The sequence below is a fragment of the Bufo gargarizans genome, chromosome 11, assembly GCF_014858855.1.
Source record: "Bufo gargarizans isolate SCDJY-AF-19 chromosome 11, ASM1485885v1, whole genome shotgun sequence".
In the NCBI taxonomy this organism is placed as follows: Eukaryota; Metazoa; Chordata; class Amphibia; order Anura; family Bufonidae; genus Bufo; species Bufo gargarizans.
In genome coordinates this window covers 57224258-57245757 of record NC_058090.1, presented here as the reverse complement: position 1 = coordinate 57245757, position 21500 = coordinate 57224258, and the positions used below count along the sequence as shown (strand labels likewise).

Genomic DNA, 21500 nt, shown 5'->3' with positions numbered 1-21500 from the left:
GCATCTAAAAACCATGTGGAGTTCCTTTTCTTCTGTGCCCTGCCGTGTGCCCATACAGCAGTTTTTCGACCACATGTGGGGTGTTTCTGTAAACCCCAGAATCTGGGTATATATATTGAGTTTTGTTTGGCTGTTAACCATCGATGTGTTAAAGAAAAAATTGGATTAAAATGGAAAATCTGCCAAAAAAGTGAAATTAAAAAATTTGATCTCCATTTTCCTTTAATTCTTGTGAAATTCCTAAAGGGTTAACAAAGTTTGTAAAAATCGATTTTAAGTAACTTGAGGGGTGTAGTTTCTACATATGGGGAATGTTAAGTAATAAATAATTTATGAGGTATCACTTTCTGTTTTAAAAGCAGAGAAATTGAAATTTAGAAAATTGCGAATTTTTCAAAATGTTTGGTAAATTTGGGATTTTTTCATAAATAAAGGTGAAATATATTGACTCAAACTATCATGAAGTACAATGTGTCACGAGAAAACAATCTCTGAATGACTTGGATAAATAAAAGCATTCCAAAGCTATTACCACATAAAGTCAGATATGATATGTCAGATTTGCAAAATTAGGCCTGGTCAGGAAGGGGGCAAATGGCCCAGATGGGAAGTGGTTAAGCTACCATCAATGCCGGAATGCAGCCGTCGGAACAGCCTGCCGGATCCCAAGCGCTAGTGTGAAACTAGCCTTAGTTATACAAGTTTAGCACTGTGTAAGAAGAGCAGTATCTTTATGCACTCTATGTGATGTCCTATGAAGATGGCGATTTCCACACTGTTCCATAACTGAGGTCTGCTTGCTTTTCGCAGTTAATGCACACAAGGCTGGAAGTTTTTGTAGCGTTGTTGATTTGGAAATAAAAAAGCTGAAATACTCTTTGTTAGGCCTTCTGCACACGACCGTATGGCTTTTTCAGTATTTTTTGGTCCGTTTTTTTTTGTTTCAGTAGTGTTTCCGCTTCCGTTCAATTTTGCCGTTCCGTATTTCAGTTTGGTTTCCGTTTTTGCAGATCGCAAACGGAAACTGAAGCATACAATAATGTTTAAACAGTAAGTACATAAAAAAATCGGGCTGGCCATAAAATTTTCAATAGATGGTTCCGCAAAAACGGAACGGATACGGAAGACGTACAGTAGCATTCCGGTTTTTTTTGCAGACCCATTTACTTGAATGGAGCCACGGATCGTTATTTGCGAGCAATAATAGGACTTGTTCTATGTTTGAACGGAAATACGGAAACGTTTTTTTTTGTGGATCCATTGAAATGAATGCAAAACGCCAAAAACAGAACGTAAACGGAAAAAAACAAACATCCGTGTGCAGGAGGCCTTACTCTGTAATTCCTACTCTAAATACTAATTCCTGCCGTCTCTCCTGTTATCAGCGGAGATTCGCCGGTTATCTCTATTTTGGTGATCTAGTTTTCCGTCCATCTGTCTGGACAATACGTGTAATACTTCTTGAAGGGGTGAGCCGATTATCCTAGTAATTTGTAGGATGAATGATGTTATTTTTGTAAGGTATTTGGTATATTGCTTTTCTGCTGTAGCAAGAAGAGGTTAATTTACCTTCCCTGTATTCCTCTCATTGACTGGCTCAGGGTATGAGGAGCCGTCAGATTCTATCTAGTCTCCAGCCTTGGCCGTCTAAAGATGTAGGCCAGTTGACAATGCAAATGCTGTTTTTTTTCCCTTCTCCGTTTAATGTCCCTTCACCCAACCCTCAATCCTCCCCCCATCTCACTCTTTCAAATATTGTTATATCACCCAAGAGCTCAGCGCCATTCCGACAGCGCTTTCAGCACATATCTACTTTACCGCAAGGCTTCTACTCCACATCCACCCTCCAAACCCACATTCGACAAGCATCTCGCCTCACAAACGATAAGAGCTGACAGAGCAGATCTTGAAATTTCCTTATCTTTTCCCCCCTTTCTTATTTTGCCACAGGCCGTGGTCAGATGTTCTCCTCCATGTCAGGAGACTGTCAGCATCCACAAACCCTACCTTTCAGAACTTCCTGTAATTTCTTAATTGGCATTTACAAGTGACATTTCCAATGTGGGCTCTGGAACTGACCGCACAAGGCAGTAAAGAGACATCTCTTTTCATCTCTTCCTCTAAAATGTTTTTTTTATTTTTTTTATTGACTTTTTATTCTGTATTTATTTTACTCACTTGTACAGCGCTGACATATTCTGCATTGCTTTACAGAGATTAGCATCACGCTGTCCCCAAAATTCCCTATCAGTATGTCTTTGGTCAGATTCGAACCTAGGACCCCAGTGCTGCCAGCACCAGTGCTAACCACTGAGCCACCTGCTGCACCACAGCTGACCACTGAGCCACCTGCTGCACCAGTGCTAACCACTGAGCCACCTGCTGCACCAGTGCTAACCACTGAGCCACCTGCTGCATTAGTGCTAACCACTGAGCCACCTGCTGCACCAGTGCTAACCACTGAGCCACCATGCTGAACCAGTGCTAACCACTGAGCCACCATGCTGCCCATGTGGTATAGTTTATATTGCAAAATATCACATTGTGTAGACCGTTACATGCTGTGTTGATACCAGGGATTCTATGCGCACAGGTAAGGAAAGTTAATGGTGGCATTCAGGATCTTTAAGGTGCGGCCACATGGGGAGGATTTTCTGCTGGTTAATATCCTGCATGGATTTTGCTGCCAATCCGCATGAGTTACGCCAGGATTTGTTGAAGGTTTTGCTGCAGTTTTTTCCCTATGCATTGCAAAGGCTGAAGTCCACCGTGGAAATCTACAGCATAAGGGCTCATGCACACAAAGGTATTTTCTTTCCGTGTCCCTTCCGTTTTAGTTTTTTTTGCGGACCGTACGAAGAACCATTTATTTCAATGGGTCCACAAAAAAACTAGAAGTTACTCTGTGTGCATTCTGTTTCCGTAATGTCCGTTTTTCTATTAAGGGCCAGCTGTTCCGGAAAATACGGAATGCACATGGACATCACCTGTATTTTTTGCGGATCCGTGTTTTGTGGACAGTAAAATACATACGGTCGTGTGCATGAGCCCTAAAATGATGTGTTTTGAATGTAAAATCTGCACAGCATGTCAATTTCCAGTGCAAATTTTTCAGCTTTGTGTGGATGTGAATTGGTACAATCTCGCCCGCTCTGCTGGTAGTACTGTTATATGCGGCATTTTTATTATTCACAATACATTTAGATGATAAACACATGCCGCTATTACCTAGTCATGTTTTTTATTTTAGTCCTGATTGATTTCATAATGTTTCAAAATCCCTATAAACAGACGGTGTAGAGCGTTGATGTTCGCTGGGGACCTAAACTGACCATTGGCGTTTAAAGAGATGGTTCTGGATAGGAAATCAATGGCTGATCATCCTGGGGGGTCTCGCACCCCACACCCCTGCCGATCAGCTGTTCTGCAGTGGCTTTGGTGCTGGAAGGTGGCATTAGAACTACACAGCTCGATCCACTCTATGGCGCACTGCCTCTACTCAGGATGCGCTATTCTGTCCCTAAGGCTTCATGCATACGGTCATAGTTTCAGTCCACATCCGATCCAAATTTTTTTGCAAATAATACGGACCCGTTCATTAAAAAAAATAATTAAAGTGTCCTATTGTCTGTTTTGCGGACCGGAATAGAACATTTGAAATATACTGCGAGATCTGCAGAAGGGAAAATGCGGGATGCACACGATCGCTATACGTGTTTTACAGATCTGCCATTTTTGGACCGCATAAATTGATACGGCCGTGTGCATGAGGCCTAATAGTCATGGATTGTGGAAGCATTTCTGTGGGCATGTTTTATTTCATTTGCAATCATCTGATTTTCATTTAGCATTTTTTTTACAATCATCTGATAAGATGTGGACGTTGTTTTTTTTCTGAATATTTTTTCAGCTTCAAATGTTGTTGTCGGTTGAGATTTATGATCAGTATTGTCAATGAGAACCCGCTGAACATTTGCCTAAACTTCCCTGTTATATTGTAATAATGGTCACCTGAAAGTACTGAGCTTTTTGTGAATCTTTAAGAGACTGTCGCCCCGAAAACCCCAACTAAATGATATATTAATCAGTCAATAGTTTAAAGGGTGGCCAGTCTCCAATAGGTAATTATTATTTTAATCCTCACTCCCATATGGAGAATAAGTCTTGGGGTCCTTTCCATTATGTACATGCCCTCAGGAGTCTTCTCAGGAGGCTCCTCAGCAGCCGGAGCGCAGTAGACTCATGAAGCCTGCCTCCTGCGGCAACTGCCAGGATCGGAGATGGCCAGAATTACTATTTTTGTTGTTCCCAAAATACATAATGAAGAGTGACCAGAAAATGGCACTACAGAAAGTATAACCGTAATGCACAAAATAGCGCTCTCACACAGCTCCATCAACGGAAAAATAAAAAAGTTACGACTCTTAGAATATGGCGACGCCAAGAAAACAAATAGTTAATAATAATTATTATTTATATAGCGCCACCAGATTCCGCAGCGCTTTACAATTCAGAGGGTTCATGTACAAAACAAAAGACATTACAACATAACTGGCTGATGCACAACTGAAACACTGGGAGTCAGGGCCCTGCTCAAGAGCTTACAATCTATGAGGAAGTGGGGTGACCTAAAAGGTGGTTGTAATATGTAGTGGTCCAGCCATCTTTGTACTGAAAGCAGTGCTGTAGGCCGATCTGCTTCGGGTGTGTGGACTGTTAGGAGACCGAGTTCAGTTCTGAGGAGTTGGGGGGGGGGGGGGGACTCGGGGAACAGTCAGTTTTGGAAGCATGACATTGTTAATGTGTTTTTGTTGCTAGAAAGTAGAAAAACATAGAAGACCTGTATCAATTGGGTGTTGAAGTTATGATATCACCCTCAGAATAAAGTTATCATGTCGTTTATACCGTACGGTGAACACCATAAAATAAAACCCCAAAAGTTACTGAATTGCATTTATTTATTTTTTTTTATTCCTATCCACCCTCCAAAAAAAAAGAAATTAAATTTTTCAGTGCATTCTATGTAAATTCATCTTATCCCACAAAAACACTCCTTAATATGGCTGCATCCGCGGAAAAGGATGTTATGGCTCTTGGAAGATTATCCAACCCCTATAATGCCCCTCAAAATGCTTGTCAGACTTACCCCTCTCCCCGGCACTCGCTGCGCAGATCAAAGCATATATAGCAGGCCACGACAGGAACGAGCCCCTAGCGTCACCCGCAATGCCGGGGAGGCCCGTCCGGATTGCTCTATTCTGCTGTGGACAAGACATATCCTTCCATAAATCTCCCATACTGTTCCTCATGACACATATTTTACCAGTGATACCGATAGCTGCATATTATCTTAGGAGGCGAAGCAGTTTGGCAGTAGGAGTTACCCTGCGCCCTCCGTGTCAGCCCAGCAGTGACGGCCACAGTCCATCCTTACCTCGAATTATCTGCTGTTTGTGCTGCCATAAATATAACTGACTTCCCTCATTGTCCCCTTTGTATGAAAAATTAGCCGGACACCTAATATATTTAATATTCGCCAGCGTGTGAGAATAATTTTTATGCAACTCTGATAGTTAGAAAGATAGATAACTCAATTATTCCATCATCTATCAAAATATTCAGATGTATAACAGCTCACTAGGAAGATTGATGGCACGCAGAGTCCACCGGCTTCAGAGCCCTTATAATATTCACACATTTGGCTCAACAACTTTTTTTTTTTTTTCTTGACTCACATTTTTTTTTTTTATCTCAATTGCATTCACAAGCAAGCTTCATTACCCATCACTCTAGCGGAGAGGTTTTATTATAAGGATGCCATCTTGGCAAGGCTGTTATTTAGATGATAAATGTAAGGAAGAGAGAGTATGTCTAGAAATCCCACTTATTTATGTGTTTGAGCATAAAAGAGAGCGAGCGAGAAAAGGAGGGAGCTTTAGTATTTGACAGGTAAAACAAACAGCATCTACATTCCTAATGAACCTCGATTTTACAGATACAAATACAGGTCACTTAACTCCGTGATGTATTGCTGGGTTTATTTTCCAGCAGGAATTTCATCATTAATTTATAAAATGTAAATTAACTAATTAGGAAGAATATGTTTTATTTGTGACAATTTGCTATTCATTTCTCTTCTCTCTGCATATATTTATGATAGATTTAGTTTTCTTTCTTTTTTTTTTTTTGTTTCTTGCATTTCTTTGTCTTGATATTATTACAATTATCGTTTTTGTACATTTACCGTAATTACAGAGCAGTGATCACACACACAAAATTATATGTATTTTAAAAATAAATTATATTTATTAAATACTATATATATACAGTATGTGTGTGTATGTGTATATATATATATATTTATATATACACACATATATATATATATATATATATAAACATATAATATATACAGTACAGACCAAAACACCCCTTCTCATTCACTGTATATATACATATGTTTATAGTTGTATATTTTTTATATATGAATATATATATATTTGTGGTCATGGCTGCGGAGATAATGACCCAACCTAAAGGGTGAAACAGCTTACCTGAAAGTCATGAACTAACTAAAGATGGCTAGCGGTGCAGGTACGCTGGGGGTTTTAAAGAACCCTTCTCCCCCTCCCACAAAAGCAGGCTGAGAATCTCAGCCTGCTGGATATATAAAAATAAATAAATAAAATGTATTTATCCAATAAATATGTACATATAATTGTGTATATACAGTACAGACCAAAAGTTTGGACACACCTTCTCATTCAAAGAGTTTTCTTTATTTTCATGACTATGAAAATTGTAGATTCACACTGAAGGCATCAAAACTATGAATTAACACGTGTGGAATTACAGGTCCTTCTAAAAAAATTAGCATATTGTGATAAAGTTCATTGTTTTCTGTAATGTACTGATAAACATTAGACTTTAATATATTTTAGATTCATTACACACAACTGAAGTAGTTCAAGCCTTTTATTGTTTTAATATTGATGATTTTGGCATACAGCTCATGAAAACCCAAAATTCCTATCTCAAAAAATTAGCATATCATGAAAAGGTTCTCTAAACGAGCTATTAACCTAATCATCTGAATCAACTAAATAACTCTAAACACCTGCAAAAGATTCCTGAGGCTTTTAAAAACTCCCAGCCTGGTTCATTACTCAAAACCGCAATCATGGGTAAGACTGCCGACCTGACTGCTGTCCAGAAGGCCATCATTGACACCCTCAAGCAAGAGGGTAAGACACAGAAAGAAATTTCTGAACGAATAGGCTGTTCCCAGAATGCTGTATCAAGGCACCTCAGTGAGAAGTCTATGGGAAGGAAAAAGTGTGGCAGAAAACGCTGCCCAACGAGAAGAGGTGACCGGACCCTTAGGAAGATTGTGGAGAAGGACCGATTCCAGACCTTGGGGGACCTGCGGAAGCAGTGGACTGAGTCTGGAGTAGAAACATCCAGAGCCACCGTGTACAGGCGTGTGCAGGAAATGGGCTACAGGTGCCGCATTCCCCAGGTCAAGCCACTTTTGAACCAGAAACAGCGGCAGAAGCGCCTGACCTGGGCTACAGAGAAGCAGCACGGGACTGTTGCTCAGTGGTCCAAAGTACTTTTTTCGGATGAAAGCAAATTTTGCATGTCATTCGGAAATCAAGGTGCCAGAGTCTGGAGGAAGACTTCTTGGCATTCTCTTGATGATCTCTTGATGATCGTTTTTCTTTACTTAGCTGATTTTTTCTTGCCATAATACAAATTCTAACAGTCTATTCAGTAGGACTATCAGCTGTGTATCCACCTGACTTCTCCACAACGCAACTGATGGTCCCAACCCCATTTATAAGGCAAGAAATCCCACTTATTAAACCTGACAGGGCACACCTGTGAAGTGAAAACCATTTCAGGTGACTACCTCTTGAAGCTCATAAAGAGAATGCCAAGAGTGTGCAAAGCAGTAATCAAAGAAAAAGGTGGCTACTTTGAAGAACCTAGAATATGACATATTTTCAGTTGTTTCACACTTTTTTGTTATGTATATAATTCCACATGTGTTAATTCATAGTTTTGATGCCTTCAGTGTGAATCTACAATTTTCATAGTCATGAAAATAAAGAAAACTCTTTGAATGAGAAGGTGTGTCCAAACTTTTGGTCTGTACTGTATATACACAATTATATGTACATATTTTTTGGATAAATAAATTTTATTTATTTATATAAATATATATATATATCCAGCAGGCTGAGATTCGCAGCCTGCTTTTGTGGGAGGGGGAGAAGGGTTCTTTAAAACCCCCAGCGTACCTGCACCGCTAGCCATCTTTAGTTAGTTCATGACTTTCAGGTAAGCTGTTTAACCCTTTAGGTCGGGTCATTATCTCCGCAGCCATGACCACAAATATATATATATTCATATATAAAAAATATACAACTATAAACATATTTATATATACAGTATATATATATATATATATATTTACACTCACCCATAGTATTTTAAGGAGATTGTCTCACCTTGAACATTGATGACATATCGCACCTATGTCTAGAACTGATCAGCCAAAGTTCAGGAGATCGCACCGCGCATGTGCAGCTGGACTCCATTCATTTCTATGGTAGCATTGAAAATAGCTGAGTGACGCATTCGACTATTTTAGGAAGTCCCATAGAAATAAATGGAGAGCGCACCACGCAAGCACGGCCACCGCCACTTTCACTTCAGTGGAACTGCCGGAAATAAAATGAATGGAGGGTGACCACGCAGTCCACTCCGATTCTCTTCAGGAGCTTTGTTCTAGCGATATGCCACCAGTGTTCCAGGTGAGACAATCCCTTTAATATTATTTTAGTAGCATACCTAGGTGCTGCCATCTCCCTACCCCCTCTGACAGTTTTATCTATACTGGCAGTGGTAACTGCACATGTTGCTGATTCTCATGCTCAGAAGCCTCCGTGTAATACAGTGCCAGAAAAAGCGAATGGGATTTGACAAATCTCATATACACTTAGCTTTTTTCTTCTGTGTGGAAACAGACCTGCCGTGCGGATTTTGAAATCCAAAGCCTGTCAACTGTGTGTGTGATTCCACTCCTTCTGTACAGTGGTTTTCCCCCATACACTTCAATGAGGTTGTAATTCCACAAGAACCCCATAAAAACTGCACAATAAATAGTACGGATCATTGTGCTTCTTTTTATGCTATTTATGGTGCAAATTTTCTGCACTTACATATGCACCGTGTACAGGCACCCTTCCGTCCGTAGTGCATGGCGGATCTGCAATACTCCAGACCAGCACCCCCATAGAAATGCCTTTTATTGTCCGCAATTACAGACAAGAATAGGACATGCTCTATTTTCTAGCGGAGCTGCAGACCAGAAGATCCGGGGTGCGGTCTGGAAATGCGGATGCGGAGAGCATATAGTGTGCTCTCCGCATCTCTTCCGGCCCCATAGAGAATGAATGGGTCCGCACACGTTCCGGATAATTGCGAAAAGGATGCGGATCACACTTGCGGACGTCTTAATGGAGCCTTAGGCCTCTTTTACACAAATGTTACAGATTCTGTCAGGATCTGTTCAGGAAAAAAACTGAAGGTTTTTTTCCTGAACAGATCCTGACAGGAAAAAAACGGAAGTTACTCTGTATGCATTCCATTGTCCGTTCCGCAGAAAAATAGAACCTGACCTATTGATGTCCACATTACGGACAAGGATAGGACTGTTCTATTAGGGGCCAGCTGTTCCTTTCTGCAAAATACAGTATGCACACGGAAGTCATCCATATTTTTTTCGGACCGCAAAATACATACGGTCGTGTGCATGCGCCCTAAGGCTGTGTATGGAAACAGCATATTAACAAGCAGGACGGCAAAGTCAGTAAGTTCCCCCATTAAGCTAACTTTACTGCGTTTATTAGCCGTGTCAGAGAATTTGTTTGGTATCAAAATGAAATGACGCACGTGTAACTGCGACATAGCCGTAGATTTCTGTGTGCCCGAAGAGTCTACAAAAAAATGCATGGCCTCAGTAATAGGTGCACTTAGTCAGCGGTGCTCTGCGCTTTTTCTAGTCTGAGGACTACTCTGCAGTTTGTCTACATTTTCGCAACTTACGCTCTAACAATATGGGATCGATACAGTGAGAGAAACTTGTCAGTGGTGTCAGGAGATACACACATTTATGTAATTGAAAATGGCAGATACTTGACCGATTTTTTGGCAAAACGGCTCATGTGGCATAATCTGTGTGGAAAGTTCTGGACACACGTCCTGTATACCGTCTTATTACTGGCGTATGTGCACTTCAAAGTATCAAGTGTGTCTCTTAACGACAGATTTACTAATGGTACAGATGGTGTAAGATCAGAGACCTGCACCAGAGGTATGGATAGGCTGTCTAACTCTATACCCACTATTGATTGGCCTAGTATGACCTTATGCCACAATTGTGGTGCTAAATGTCACAAATTAGGCCAAGTGGCGCCACAGCCCTCTCCTGATAAGCTGCACCCCTAGTTGGACTAGGCGCATTTTATCTCTCTAAACCTAGATGTGCCAAATTATGTCACATTTTGGCACCGTTTTTGCCAGAATGTACATTACTAAATATGGGTCAATGCCTTAAAGGGGCTGTCTCGCCTTATACATTGCTATAGATGTTGAAGCAAACGCTGTAATTAACAACCTCCCAATATAGTTCTGTTTTCCATGTTGCCTCTTCTCCAAGCTGCGTGTCATTTTCCATTCCTTTCAGCAGCGGTGGTCGCGTCTGCTCACTACACACAGAGCTTTGGTGGCCGGGATCAGATGCGCCTAGCCGCGCATGTGCAGTAGCTCCCCTCCCGGCAGTGACAGAAGCCTCGGAGCTGTTCAACACAGTAAAAGCAGGTCAAAGCATGCAGGGGGGAAGGTGTTTTGCTGTCCGCTTGACAAAACTGAGCCAAACAACTGAGCTTGACAACAACGGAGCCGTTCTGACACACAATGTAAGTCAATGTGGACGGGTCCATTTTCTCTGACGCAATCTGGCACAATAGAAAACGGATCCGTCTCCCATTGACTTTCAATGGAGTTCATGACGGATCCGTCTGGCTATGCTACAGATAATACAAACTGATCGGTTCATGACGGATGCATGCGGTTGTATTATTGTAGCGGATCATTTTTTGCAGATCCATGACGGATCTGCAAATAACGTGAGTGTGAAAGTATCCTAAGTCTTAGCGCTCATCTGCTGATAGATGACTGCCGTTCAGGGATGTCCTTCTTGTTGTTTTATTTTTATGGTCTGTGCTATGTTCCATGACACTGTTATCACTATATGCAAATATAAAGATAACACTGGAGTTTGAGAACACTTTTATGAAACTGGAGCAGCCCCGGGAGCATGCACTGCAGAGGCAGGGGGCAGGATTACACTATTCCAGCACCACTTACCTCTGCCATCAATCAAGGCAAGAGTAAACGCCCCCTGCAACTCTGGTCAGTGGGCCTTGTGAACAGCATGAGAGAGCAGAAAGGAGGAGGTGAGACAACCCCTTTAAGAATCTGCCATGTACTCACATTTTGCTCTGTATTTCTGGAGCGTTAATTTTTTGTTGTTGTGCTCTGTGCATCAGAAAAGTAGCACCAAAACATCACACATTTTTCCTGCAATGGTACCTCATCCATAACCATGGTCTCCAAGATCTGATTTGATGGATCAGATTTGTAGTAGTAATGTGCTAAATAATATGCCCTGAATAAGGTCACCATTTTCTGTATACCCTTTTGTTTCTATTTTGCAGCAGGGTTGTAGTAGAGTCCGTCTTCCGGCTCTATGTTGTGCCATTCCTTTATTATTTCTACTAGATGTTATGAATGAATTGCTAGCAGTCTGCAGTAAGGGTACAGAGGGGTGGTAACCAGTTAGGGGTGTGTACCTTCACAGTCTGAAAATGGCAGCACTGATTGGTTAGAGTTAGTCTGTGCAGATACACCCCCCCCCTCCCCAATTTGTTACCACCCCAATGTACCCTTACTGCAGACTGCTAGCAATTCATTCATAACTTCTAGTTGAAATAATAAAGGAACGGCGCAACATACAGACAAAGGAATAGATGTTCTAGAATTGTTATTACATGGGGAATGCATGAAGGTATTAAAACAGGCAAGTCAGGAGTGGTGAGAGGTCCTCTTTAAAGGGGTTTTCCATATGAAAAGATTGGAAAACCCTTTTAAAGCATCGCACCCAGCCAGCCAGAATCCTACTCTGTACTGTCAAGGGGGAATCACCCCGAAACAGCTGTCTACAGATGGATATCTGACTCTGCTATATGCCCTTTTCAAATCCCAAGGCTTGTTGGAGAGTCGGATTTTGACTCATAGGGAGCTACTTCCAATAGGTGACACTGGTGAGATGGTTCTCTTTCTTGGGAGATACCTTTTTGCACACACATATAATCAGTATTTTAATTGGTGTAGATATTCCAGAAGGTTTCCTAAACTGGTTTGAATAGCTGGTTCTAGACACCAATTATGATGCTAGCAGTAATGTGTGATAGAAATAACACATGTTTCGCCCTATAAGACGCATTGGCCCATAAGACGCACCTAGGTTTTAGAGGAGGACAATAAGAAAAAAATATTTTCCATTACACCTCAGGTCAGACCAGCAGTCAGACCCCCAATGTTAATCACACCTCAGCTGACAGCCCCAATCAGACCCCCAATGTTAATAAGACCCTCAATCAGACCATATACCTGCCCCCCAGCCTCATATATCAGCCCCCCAGCCTCATATACCAGCCCCCCAGCCTCATATACCAGCCCCCAGCCTCATATATCAGCCCCCGAGCCTCCTATATCAGCCCCCCCCATATCAGCCTCCCAGCCTCATATATCAGCCCCCCATTCTTATATATCAGCCCCCCATCCTTAAATATCAGCCCCCAGCCTCATATATCAGCCCCAAGCCTCATATATCAGCCGCCAGCCATCAGCGCAAATAAGATAAATAAACCACTTACCTCTCCTGGACAACGAAGCTCCTTACCACCAGCGCTCTCTTCTTCCTGGTACTCGGCTGTCAGCTGTGAACTCTGCGCACAGTGTGAGGTCACACTGTGCGCAGCCCTGCACAGCCAACAGCCGAAGACCAGGAACCGGTGAGTGCAGAGCTTTCACCGCTTCCTGGTCCAACGGTACTAATCATGCTTCCATAATGAAAGTGCTGATTAGTTTTCACCCCATAAAAGCAGGGACAGTCGCCCCCCCCCCCCCCCAGTTTTTTGGGGGGAAATGTGTCTTATGGGGCGAAATGTAAGACACTTGCGGAATATGTTAGTGATATATCAGATAATGCTGGCAACATCTGTACAACATCATAATGTACATTTACTGCCCTTTAAAGGAACACTTGATGTGCCGTTGTCTCTCTTTTTTTTTTTTTTTTTTTGTAGCAGTGAAAGTAGGGTTGTACCAGCACTCCAGCAAATATGGCATCCATTTCTCATCATATATTCGCGGGGAAATGATGTCTGGAGTATGGTAAATAAGGCATGGGGAACTCCAGACACTGGAGAGGCTTAGTGCAAAGCTGCTGGAGTGCAGAATGAGGTGTGAAATGAAATAGCCGCGGAGGCACCAGCTTAGCTAATAGACAGCAGTCAGATACAATACAGCCTCGTCTTCCCTGATTGAAACGTCTGTGCTTGAGAGCGTATGAGAGGCTCCTGCACATGTACCTGCTAGGAAATACATTTGCTGGGCACATGAGCAGAACACAGGCAGCAACCCAACAAGACGCATAATTGAATGCAGAGGCGTAAAAGTGAACAAAGCCGTTAAAAGTGGGATACTAGATGGCAGCATCAAGAATTATGGCTCACCGTCCCGATTTATTAAAAAATAAAATGCTAATGGGCCTTCAGAAGCCGTATATAGTTTCTTCCTTCTGTACAACTGATTAAAAGAATTGTTCATTCCTTGCCTGTGTAGTTGGCATTATAGCATGTGACTTATACTCACCTTTTATTACTGGGCTCCCAGCCCTTCCCAAACGTGCTTCAATAAAACAGCAATTTCTATTAAAAGGAGAAAATCAGAAGTGAAGTGAAATCTCCTCTTCAGTACTATCTGTGGATGAGGATAGATGAAACAGACCTTGCCGTTATTGCTCCCCTATGGGTTGTCACCCAGCTTTAACTCAACCTTGAGCAAGACTTGTGCCTAAATGTACAGAGGCCCCTAGACCTTCAGGACTCCAGGATATTTGCACAACCACCGGATGTGATGGCTGACATATTGGTTAATACACCAAACAGTATATCCAATATAACACAACATATGTGTGGTCCTAATCAAATACAACACCACGACACCACACCGTTATTACATATCAGATAACATCTTTATTTCAAATACATCTGTAAAAATTACATTATGCTAATCATCATCAATAAAATGGATCCCAAATGTGGCGGCGGACCAAGAGTACTACAGGTCACATAGTCAACGCAGAATGAAAAATAAGGAAAATTCATACAAACCCAAAGGGAGCATCAATACACTCCCTGCAGTATCACATCTCCATTATACTTGCCATCCAAATGAGTGGGCACCAAAAGTAATGGGAGATCTTATAGTAGAACCCCGCATACACACCACTGGGTAAACAGGTAGACAAAGGTCAATGCTGTATATAAACACCCAAACAATAATAAGATGGGAGGTATATCAAAGTCTTACATGAATCAAGCGAATAAACCACAGCCAAGATAATAATCAAATGGATACAGACCACAGTGCCTCTGGACCACCACCGTTACCCCGACGCGCGTTTCGCCCTTCCGTTTCTTCCAGGGGGCATATTGGTTGCCACACATGGCTATAAAGGCTGCCATGTGGACGCTTGGTCTACACACAGGACACTACACTTGGTTTTTATTCCTTGTTTCACTGGGGTGTAATTACACCGTTCGCCACAGGTTATGTAATGGAGACATGATTAACTAATCTGATATCACTTTTGGCTGCTGAACATGAAAGTGACGTTGAAAATTGCAAGATTGGTATTTGTTTGGAAGTTACAGAGGGAAAAAGGAGAGAACACTGAGGGGTATTTATCAAGCTATTTACGCCACTATTGGGCATTAAAAAGTTTTTCGACCTTCCCAACACTTTTCTTGGTGGGAGGGAGCATAGTCTTGGGCCGCCAGATTTTCTATAACTTACACCAGAAATTGGCATAAGTAATAACTGGAAAGGATTTTCCAAGTGTTTACAACTGATAAACTTCCTCAGGATAGGTCATCAGTATCTGAATGGCGGGGTTCCGACACTCGAGACCCCCACAGCTCAGCTGTTTGAGAAGGCACCAGTGCTCCTATGAGCACTGCGCAGTAGATTGTAGAGAGGCTGTGCTTGGTATCGCGCCCAGCCCCATTCACAGTGAAAAGGTCAGAGTAGGCCTCTGCACTACTGACAGCGCTGCTGCCTTCTGAAACAGCTGATTGCGAGGGCCCCAGATGTCAGGCCCCTCCGATCAGATACTGATGATCAGTACAAAGGTCTCGGAAAACCCCTTTAAGTTTACACCAGCCCTTAGCTAGCGTAGAATAGAGATTCTGGCCCCCGGAGTGGCAGAGATGTGCCTATCTTTTTGAGTCATCTGCCTCTTAATAAATTAGACGCATCCGACTCCAGTGCACAGGAGATCAAGACCGGAGTGTGGGAACACCAGTCCTGATAAATCTCCCCCACTGAGTATCATGAGAAATGCTGAAACATGCTTCATATAGGATGTCTTTTTGTTTGTCTCTTGTACTCCATTTCTGGAGCGTCTCTCGGTGACTGCGATATACTGAGGACACCACAGTTAGTGAGGAAAACATCTGAATGGCAATAGAAGATATGCGGCATCAGGGACATCCTGCAGCCCGTTAGGCCTTCATCTACACACTGATGGAAATATTTCATTCTGACATTTCCTAACAAACAAGTTGACATAATTGTGAAAACCTTCCATGCTTCTTTTTCACTGTCCTTCATCTGTCTCTCAAATTTTCGTTTTTTTCATTTATTTTTAATTTTTTTACTTTTTCCTCTGTAACTTCCAAACAAGAACCAAACTCACATTTGTAACTTTATGTTCAGCACCACAAAATTATGTACAATTATTTATTAATCATGTCTCTGTTATAAAACAATTCCTAATTTTTGTACAACAGTGTAATCAGGACATTTGTATCTTTGTGTTAATGTATCCTGTAGTGATCCTATGTGCAGTATGGATCTGACAAAGAAATGACTGAATGACTACTTAAAGTATAAAGGGGTTGTCTGGTTTAGAAAACGTATACTCTGTTAACAGAGTCCAGAGACCATTTCTTGTCTATTAACTGGAATTCCAGGAGGAGCTTGTATGGCCTATAATTCTCCTCATGCCAACTAAGGCGCTCTCTCTCCGATAAGAGATAATACCCCCAAATCTTGTCTATTAATGAGTATATAAAATTCCAATTGGCACCATGTTAGCGGGAGCAGTGTAGTATGGACCACTCTGCTCTTTCTGTAACCTGGCCACCACTGGAAGAAATGAGTATTGTGATATCAACCCTGAATGGCTAAGACAGGAATACCCTTTTAATACTATTAAGAATATTCTTCCATACATTTAGATGGTGTTCAGATCTGCATTGGAGGTTCCTTTAAAAGCCCTTGTTACAGATTGCATCCAAAATTTGGGGGGAAAATGGTGCAGCATGCTACACTATCTTTTTTGTGATAAAATAGAGTCTATTATAGCTGTTAGGGTCCACCGGGTGCTGTTCGGTATCCGTCCCCTACCTTGATTTTTGTTTTTCTGAAGGGACAGAAAAACAAAAATCAGCTTGCTCGTGTAAGTGTTATTTAATTTAGAGCAATACACCCTTCTGAAACGGTCATTTTTCAGGGGAAGGCATTTGAGAGGTGGAGACAGTCCTCTCCTTAGTTTGCCAACAATAGGACACATTTCTCAGTTCAGTTACGGTATTGTCTTGAATGCCATAATGTGGTGACACCCTGCTCTTCCTCTGCTTTACAAGCTGTGTCATTCAGCAAAAGGGAGTCTGCCCTAGGAGCGCTCGTACGGACCCTGAATGCTTGGTGCAGGCTTGTCTCTTTAAGTTTTGTTATTGTGACCTGATGCCTAGTTAGTTCTTATCAGGACTAATACCATGTGAAGCACTAGCCTTCCACTCGTCACACAAACCTTCATCAAGATCCTCGCCTTCTGACGGAAATCGCTCAAGGCAGTTAGCTCTCCTCCACACAGCCAGAGATTTTTCTTCCATAACTCCTTCCTTGCCACTTCCAACTAGGCTCACCACTTCCAGCTCAACGCATTGGGCACTGGTTTTCATGTCTCTTGCTCCATCTGCTTCCAACCACTATGCAGAAATCTTGTTCAACATAAATTTGGTTTAAAAAAATTAAATAAATAAAAAACATAAAGAAATCAGGATGGTTTTACTGAATATCTAGCATGACTCCAAAACCTTTTTATTTTCCATACATTATTTATACACCGCACTATTGGAATATTAGGCATTCTTTAAAGCAATTTCAGATTAAAATCATGGTTAACGAGTTAAACACACGAAATAAATTCTGTTCTCTACAGCCCCAGTCCAGATTTCATATTAAACACAAGTGTTAAAGGGAATGTGTCACCAGCTTTATGTTCCTATCTGAGGGTGGCATAAACTGGTCAAAACGCTGGCTCACTCACTTGAATTGACCCAGTCGTTTTTTCTGAAATCCATATTGAGCAGCTCCAGCATGAGCGCAGCGCTGGTCTCCACCCTGAAGACAGAGCAGACTTAGGAGTCATAAGCTCCCTGCTCCCCATCCCTCTGACGCTGATTGACAGCTTTTTTTATTGGCAGTTCAGTACTTTTTATTTAACTTATGTAACACTGTGTATGGTACTGGAAGGGGCTGAATTTTTAAGAACTGGTGGGTAGAGGGACCTGTCATTCCCCACATTTCCAGTATGGTATTTTCCCCTAGCCTGAGATGAACCCAGGTGTAGCTGCTGGGCTCATTGCTGTGGGGTAAAGGCAAGGCTGAGCTTCATTCAGTTTCAGTGCCTGGAGGCTGCTTGGCCTTTGTCGGCTCTGTAAAGCCCAAACTTTGGATTTGAGGTATATAGGTAAGGTAACCTGGTGTATAGTTAGTGCTCACATGGGTAAGGTGATTTATGTTTGTATGCCACACACATGTGCATGTGTAAAAAGTGACTAATGAACTTGCATGCCACTGCCTTGTGTTGGATGGAAATAAAAGATGTTTGGACTTTTAACCCCTTAAACTTGTGAGTCTGTCATTGCCGACCCCGCCACAAGCACACAGACCCGTGACACTTATAAGAGCCTCAATGTGAAGGAGGTCTAGTTACCGCTAGATTGTCCTTGTGATGCAAACCAAGACACATACACCAAGCTGCTTTGTGCCAATTTACAACCCTTCTTAATTGAGAACATCGTATACTGGCTGACTAATTAGCTCTTGTACACAAATACTAACACATAGAGATTTCTGAATATAACTAATGTGTTCACCATTGTCACTTCTTGAGGTCACCTGGCAATCTGACCCCTTTTGAAAAAAATGGCTTCGAGAAGACTCATGGACCAGTAACAGTATTGCAATGTTTTCTTCACACCTTTCTTTTCCATTAACTGTACATTCATTTTCAGTGTCGGTTTTGCACTGCAGAAAGCTAAGCTGCCATTTCACTGTTTCATTGCAATTCTTAGACTTGTCATATTTAAAAAGGTTTTCATCCATTGTGTTATCAGCTCCTGATTAATCATTTTAATATGTGTACAAAGACCAATGGAGAATACTCGCTACTTACGTTCAAAAGGATGTAAACATCTATATGTCCTTGACGAACATGTTATTCACAAACCCTAACCATTCATATGGGTCTACTGCCAACTCTGCTCCAATAACCGCCTCTGATGCAAGATCATCGACAAGATGGGAGACTAATGTTGGGTGATATGGCCTGGCTCTTAGTCATGTTGGGCTTGTGTTGAAGACTTTGAAGGCCAGTCCTCACACTAGACCTAGCAACTATTATTATTATTTTTTTTAATCAGTCTTGATTTGTGAACATGGTCATTGTCCTATTAAAACAAACAAGTTTTTCCAAACTAGAATGTCATTGTATCTTGAGCATTAAATGTTTGTTTTACTAAAATGAAGTGACCCCACACAAACCATTTAAGAGTAACTATACCGTTAATGAAGTTGTTTTTTAAATGTCCCAAATGCCCTCATAATACTTTTTCTAATATACTTTATTTATTGATTTAGCATTTTAAAGGGGTTCTCCGGGAATATTTCGTTTTGTCTGGGGATCAATCATCAACAGAAATAAAATTTCCTATTTGTACACACAAAACCTGTCCTAATCACACAGCAGGACAAGTTACTTCACAACACTGAGCTAAAGAGCTGCCTCATCCTCTGCTCTGCTTGTCAGATATTATGATCCCGAATACAGATGATTAGCTCTTCAGGTGAATCTCTGTAGGAATGGAGCTCGTGAGAAGACCTGAAGTACAGAGCGAAGGGTCGGGATCTGGCTAATGAGCAGCAGCACTGGTATGCAGTATCCATTATGACAGCCCCACATTACCACAGTCTGTCCTCTCTGTACTTCATTTCTCCTCAGAGATTCAGCTGAAGATCTTAACAGCTGTATTCAGGATCACAATCCCTGACAAATCAAGCGGAGGATGAGGTAGCTCTTTGGCTCAGTATTGTGAAGTAACTGGTCCTCCTGTGTGATTAGGACAGGTTTTGTGTACACTAATAGGACTTCGGCCATTTTATTTCTCCTAATGATTGCTCCCTAGACAAAACGAGCCAGTTTTTTCATTTTCTTAATTCCTGGAGAACCCCTTTAATAAAGATATTCCCCCCTTAAAGCCCTGATTTTCCTGCACGCTTTAAATTCACTATTCTCAACACCGCTGACTCTACACTTTATGAATGGGGCCGCGGAGAACAGAGTACGGGCAGGAGCACACATTGCTGCTCCTCCCTGTGCTCACCGAGGTTTACTAAAGGCTGGCATAGCACATGGTTTGTTACAGGGTACCCACGTGCTATGCCAGTGTTTAGTAAACCTCAGTGGGCACAGGCAGGAGCAGTAATGTGTGCTCCTGCCCATACTCCGTTCTCTGCGGCCGCATTCAAAAAGTCAGCACTGTGGAGAATAGTGAATTTAAAACGCACAGGGAAATCTGCGCTTTATGGGGGAATATCTCTAGCGAAAATGAAATATCAATAAATAAAATACATTAGAAAAATTATTATGAGGGCAATTGGGACATTTTAAAATAAACTTTATTAAAAGTTTAAATACTCTTTAAATACTTTCTCAGGTCATTATAATTACCATGTGTAAAGGTACCACCAACGTTTAAGAAGCTTTACACTACACAATAACCATTCTCATTTTAATGTACAGTGCATTCAGAAAGTCCTCAGACCCTTCACATTTTAAGTTGTAGCTTTGTACTAAAATTAAAAAAAGATTCCCTGTCATTCTGCACTCAAATGAAAATGGAAAGTTTGAAATAGTAGCTAATTTATGGAAAAGTAAAAACAAAAACTCTTGCATTGATACATACGGTATGTATTCAGACCCTTTACTCAGGGCGTAGTTTAAGCTCCTTTGTCAGTGATTGCAGCCTCCAGTCTACTTGGGTATGATCCCATAAGGTTTGCACACCTGGATTTAGTAATTTTCTGCCATTCTGAAGCTCTGTCAGGTATGATGGAGACTGTCTATAGACAGCCATTTTCAAGTCTCTACAGAGATGTTCGATTATCTTCAAGTCAGGGCTCTGGCTAGGCCACTTAAAGACATTTACAAGGTTGTCACTAAGCCATTCCTGTGTTGTCTTGAGTGTGTGCTTGGGGTCATTGTCTTGTTGGAAGGCGAACCTTCAGATTCAAAGCACTGTGGAGTAGGTTTTCATTAAGAATATCTCTGAACTCTGCTCCATTAAGCTTACCCTCAACTCTGTCCAGTCTCCCTGTCCCAGCCACTAATAAACACCCCCACTGCCACCACCACCATGCTTCACTGTAGGGATGTTTTGGGACAGGTGATGAGCAGTTCCTGTTTTTTTCCAAAAAAGTTCAATCTTGGTTTCATCAGACCAGAGCATTTGGTTTCTCACAGTCAGAGAGTCCTTTAGGTGCCATTCTGCAAACTTTCCTTTGACCCTTACTTTCGAGAAACTTCTTTCTGGTTACTCTGCCATAAAGCCCATATTGATGGACTGCTGCGTTGATTGTTGACCTACTGGACGTTTTTACCATCTACACGCAGGAACTTTGGAGCTTAGCCAGAGTGACTATTGGGCTCTTGGTCTCAATTCTTACTAAGGCCCTTCTTGTCCGATTACTTAGTTTAGTGGGGAGTCCTGCTCTTGGCCGCTTTCAGTGCAGCA

General features: G+C 41.7%; 1 protein-coding gene across 2 annotated transcripts in view; it reads left to right on the top strand.

Annotated features, from left to right (window-relative positions):
* CDIN1 (CDAN1 interacting nuclease 1) overlaps nucleotides 1-21500 on the top strand; it is a 379309-nt gene that overhangs the window by 236425 nt on the left and 121384 nt on the right. The window lies entirely within an intron of this gene.